Here is a 5,611-nt window from a genome sequence, read left to right as displayed (position 1 = left end):
TCATGTAGAATCTGTGACGCCCCCAATTTGACCGTACACTAATCATACACGCAAACATGTACGATCAAGATCAGGGACTCACGGGAAGATATCACAACACAACTCTACAAATAAAATAAGTCATACAAGCATCATATTACAAGCCAGGGGCCTCGAGGGCTCGAATACAAGAGCTCGATCATAGACGAGTCAGCGGAAGCAACAATATCTGAGTACAGACATAAGTTAAACAAGTTTGCCTTAAGAAGGCTAGCACAAACAGGGATACAGATCGAACGAGGCGCAGGCCTCCTGCCTGGGATCCTCCTAAACTACTCCTGGTCGCCGTCAGCGGGCTGCACGTAGTAACAGGCACCTCCCGAGTAGTAGTAGTCGTCATTGACAGTGGCATCTGGCTCCTGGGCTCCATCGTTTGGTTGCAGCAATCGGATATAGGAAAGGGGAAAAGGGGAAGAAAAGCAATCGTGAGTTACTCATCCAAAGTACTCGCAAGCAAGGAGCTACACTACATATGTATGCATTGGTATCAACTGGAATAAGGCTATCATATGTGGACTGAACTGCAGAATGCCGGAATAAGAGGGGGATAGCTAGTCCTGTCGAAGACTACGCTTCTGGTAACCTTCATTTTGCAGCAGGAGAAGAGAGTAGATGGTAAGTTCACCAAGTAACATCGCATAGCATAATCCTAACCGATGATCCTCCCCTCGTCGCCCTGTGAGAGAGCGATCACCGGTTGTATTTGCCACTTGGAAGGGTGTGTTTTATTAAGTATCCGGTTCTAGTTGTTAGAAGGTCAAGGTACAACTCTGGGTCGTCCTTTTATCGAGGGACACAACTATTCGAATAGATCAACTTCCCTGCAGGGGTGCACCACATAACCCAACACGCTCGATCCCATTTGGCGGGACACACTTTCCTGGGTCATGCCCGGCCTCGGAAGATCAAAACGTCGCAGCCCTACCTAGGCACAACAGAGAGGTCAGCACGCCGGTCTAAATCCTATGGCACAGGGGTCTGGGCCCATCGCCCATTGCACACCTGCACGTTGCGTACGCGGCCGGTGAGCAGACCTAGCAACCTCCATTACAAAGGAAGTTGCGTTACGCAGTCCAACCCGGCACGCGACACTCAGTCACTGACGTCACGAAGGCTTCGGCTGATACCACGACGTCGAGTGCCCATAATTGTCCCCGCGTAGATGGTTAGTGCATATAGGCCAGTAGCCAGACTCAGATCAAATACCAAGATCTCGTTATGCGTGTTATTTTGAAATAACCACGGACGCCGACCAGGGCCAGGCCCACCTCTCTCCTAGGTGGTCTCAACCTGCCCTGTCGCTCCGCCACAAAGTAACCGTCGGGGGCCTTCGGGAACTCAGGCCCACCTCTATCAGGATGGAGCCACCTACCCCTTCAGCCCCCAACATCGGAATCACTCGCGGGTACTCCTACGAGCCGACCCGACTTTAATCACCACAAGTATCATATATTATGTATAAGTATATACCCGTGACCACCTCCCAAGTGATCGCGGCCCGATAGTATAGCATGGCAGACATACAAGAATGTAGGGCCATTGATGATATACTAGCATCCTATACTAAGCATTAGGATTGCAGGTAAGGTATCAACAGTTGTAGCAACAATGATAGGCTATGCATCAGAATAGGATTAACGGAAAGCAGTAACAGGCTACACTATTCTAATGCAAGCAGTATAGAGGAGAGTAGGTGATATCTGGTGATCAAGGGGGGGGGCTTGCCTGGTTGCTCTGGCAAGAGAGAGTGGTCGTCAACACCGCAGTCGTACTGGGTAGCAGCGGCGTCGGTCTCGTTGTCTAGCGAGAGAAGAGGGGGAAGAAACAATAAATATAATGCAAACAAATGCATGACGATGCATGACATGACAAAGCGTGATGCTAGGTGTGCCCTAACGCGGTACGAGGTGGTACCGATGAAGGGGGGGAACATCCGGAAAATTATCCCCGGTGTTTCGCGTTTTCGGGCAGAGGAGCCGGAGGGGAAAGTTGCGTGTTCGCTATGCTAGGGATGCGTGGCGGATGAACGGGCTGCGTATTCGGGTTTGTCTTGTCGTTCTGAGCAACTTTCATGTACAAAGTTTTTTCATCTGAGCTACGGTTTATTTTATATTAATTTTTAAAGTTTTAATTCATATTCTAAAATTATCAGATTATTTTAATTCGAAATAAATGTGAATTGCTACATGCACCCAGCTCTGGGTACACATAAGTGTACCAGAGGGGCTGCCATGTGGGTCCAAGGGGTCCCAGTTGACCAGTCAAACTTTGACTGGTCAACAGGGGGTGGGGCCCCCTTGTCATACACCGTTTTACTAACCTAACAGATTAAAAGACTAATTAGGTTATTAGGTTAACTAACATAGGTTAATTAAGTTAATTAGCTAACTAAACAGGATTAATTAAGTTAATTATTTAGATAATTAATTAATTAATTTTATTGTTAATTTATTATTATTTTTTTATTTGTTCTGGCAGTGGGCCCCATTCGTCATAGGGCCAAAGGCCAAAGCGGGCGCCGGTGCTAGCAGGTTACATGCGCAGGGGCGCTGCGGGTGCGCGGGTGCTTTGCCTGGGAGGGCGCTGTGGAGCGGCTGGCGGGACCGAGTGCCGGCGCTCCGGCGTGGAGCTCCGGCGGGCCGCCACCGGGCGGAGCAGCAGGGGAGTAGTGCAGCGGTGCGACGAGGGGCTGGAGGAGCACAACCACTGCAACATCAGCGATCGTGAGCTCCGACAAGGGAGCGGAGGGCCGTGGTGGAGGGCGCGCGGCGAGCACGGCCGCGAGCGGCAGCACAGCGAGATGGGTGAGTGCGGGCGGTGCACATGCGCGATGGACGGCTAACGGGCGCACGACGCGGGCGCGAACGGCGCAAGGCCGACATCGGGCGCGTCCGCACGGTGAGGCAGGGGGCGCGAGCGCGGCGCTGGGTGCGCACGGGGAGGGGGCCGCAGAGGCGGTGACCGCGGCCGCGAGCGAGGCACGTGCGTGGTGAGGGGGGGGGTCAACGACGGGAGAGAGGGAGTGAGGAGGGGAGGCGGCGGCTCACAGGGGTGCTGCAGGGGTTCGGGCAGCGGGGGAACGAGGAGGTGGACGGGGACGACGTGCGTAGACAGGGAAGTCTGACGGCGTCCGGGACGGCTTCGGGTGACGGAGTCGGGGTCGAGGCGGCGATGGCGGGGCGGCGCCGGGAGGAAGCAGAGGCGCCAGGAGGTCGGTCGGGGAGGAGGGTTGAGGAGGCGGTGAGGGGAGTCGACGAGGAGGCGCCGGCGGAGACGGGCGGCGCCTGCCGGCGACGGGGCATAGGGATGAGGCGGCGGTGTCGGGGCGCCGTTTCCCCCGATCCAGATCGGGGGGAGCGAGGAAGACGCGCGGGGTGGGACGAGTGGGGGAATGGGGTGCGCTAGGGTTTGGGTTCGGTCGCCCAGGGGAGTTAACGGAGTGGGGTGGGCCGGCTAGGTTAGAGGGCTGGCCGGCTAGGCCGTTTGGCCCAGTTGGCCGGGTTTTTTTTTTGTTTTTTTACTTTTCTGTTCTTTTTGGTTTATCTACTTTTTACTGTTTACTTTATTTCTAATTATTTTAGTTTTAGTAAAATATACACTTAGCTCTAAAAAATAGTGTTTCAAAGTAACCCACTACCCTAAAAAGTTTCACCGCAAAATAAAATAGTTTATAATTTTATAAAATATCAAAGGTACTTATTTAATCGTTTCAACTACTGTTTTAATCATTTTAGAGTATTAAAACATTTTATAAAAGTGAGGTTTCCTCACCACAATTAACTTTGCATTACTTGGCACACCCCAGAAATTTTAGTTTTAAAGTTTGAAAACTTTTGTTGTTTGCCTTTAATTCAATTTTGAATTTGAATCGATTTTGAACTAACGCGAGATTAACAATAGTAACCGTGATGACGTGGCATCGTTAACGTGGGATTACTGTAACCTAATTATCGGGGCGTCACAGAATCACAATCTGCAAATCTATTAGTATCATGGCTTTGTGACGGACTATTGCCGAGGAGGAGGTGGACAAGCTTTGGAGCAGATCATTAGAGTATGTGAATAAATGATTTTTACTCAATAATAAGTCACACTACTACAATAAATAGTTCCACACGACCATTATCGAACGCATCCCCTTACAGTAAAGAATGAACAAACACTAATTGAGGACATAGCACTTCTTCCTGATCTCTCCCTCGGCCCCGGTGAGCACGCCAACGTCGCCCATCTTGATCATGGACTCGCTGAAGTCCCTGAAGAACTCGCCGTCGAACTTGCCCGTGGCGATGCGCTGGACATAGTCATTGGTGGTGGCGTCGAAGAGGAGCGCCGCGTCGGAGCGGAAGAGACCCCTCCGCTTGGCGACGTGGCGGTAGTAGCTGGTATCAAAGGTCTTGAAGCTCCCGGGGTCCATCTCAGACAGCATGGTGCGGTCATCAACGCTCTTGCACTTGAGCCTCAGCTTGTCAGCGTACTCGCTGTCTAGAGACGGGTCGACGAGGCCAGAGGTACCGTTCTCGCTGGTGGTGTTATAGAGCCGGTCGGTGAAGGACGGGCAGTGCGCTGTGCCGAGCGTGTGAGCGCCGGAGAGGACGACGAGGTCCTTGAGGTCGAGGCCCTTGGAGGCGAAGATCTTGGCGAGCAGAGGGACGTCGCCGGAGGCCGGGGGCAGCTCGTTAATGGCCTCTGTGGCACGGGACACCCTGCCGTCTCTCCTTCCCAACGCCACTGGCCAGAAGGGGCCCTTGGCCAGCACGACTGCGTCGCGGGACATGAGGGTGAGCACGTCGGCGCAGGAGACGATGCCCGGGCACGCGGCCTCGAGCTTGGCCTTCACGCGCTCCACGGAGCCGAACCCTCGCAGGCTCTTGTTCGGCTTGGCGTCCTTCTCCGCCACCTTGCCGTCGGTGGATTCGAGCAGGACAGAGGCGTCACAACCCTGCAATTTCGCGTTGCATGGATGTTTCTTAGTGTTTGTGTGCATAATGTAGGTTTGTACGTGAGACAGGACAAGTGCACAACGACGACTTACCCTGACGAAGCAGTCGTGGAAATGGAGCCGGAGCAGCGGGCCGGCCAGGCTGGGCGTGGCGGCGATGAATTTGGCCATCTCCTGGCGGACGATCTTCTCGGCGTGTCGGGGCATGTCTTGGTGTAGAAGCCGATCTCCAGCTGAGCCACCGCAGCCGAGCTAGCTGCAAGAACCAGCAGGGCCATAGGGAGCAGCAAAGACCTGGTCGCCATGGACCTTAGCTGATTACAAGATAGAATTAAGCACCCCAGTTACTATGTGGCTGCAGATAAGAATGTTTTGGCCCTAGTAGTTGAGTGATCTTTGTCCTTGCAACTCCCTCTACTTAATACTTATAGATGTCAGGTGACGTAGACTTAGTGCATTGTGTCAGCGTGACAACCTGGTTGCTGCGTATGAAAGCATGTGCTAACTTCCACCTCCATACAACCGCCTCAATGATCAAACGTACGCAACCGCAGCTAAGCAAACAAGTCAAATAATGCAACAAAAATGGCGATAAAAATTAGATGGCGCCGAGGCTAGTTCATGACCAGT

General features: G+C 52.8%; 1 pseudogene; it reads right to left on the bottom strand.

The window, feature by feature from the left end:
- Positions 1-4,132: 4,132 nt before the first annotated feature.
- LOC119331784 lies at positions 4,133-5,333 on the bottom strand (annotated as a pseudogene).
- Between the last annotated feature and the right edge of the window lie 278 nt (positions 5,334-5,611).

Source organism: Triticum dicoccoides, chromosome 7A, assembly GCF_002162155.2.
Source record: "Triticum dicoccoides isolate Atlit2015 ecotype Zavitan chromosome 7A, WEW_v2.0, whole genome shotgun sequence".
Taxonomy (NCBI): domain Eukaryota; kingdom Viridiplantae; phylum Streptophyta; class Magnoliopsida; order Poales; family Poaceae; genus Triticum; species Triticum dicoccoides.
The sequence above is the reverse complement of the archived record's forward strand: the minus strand, read 5'-3'. Positions and strand labels throughout refer to the sequence as shown.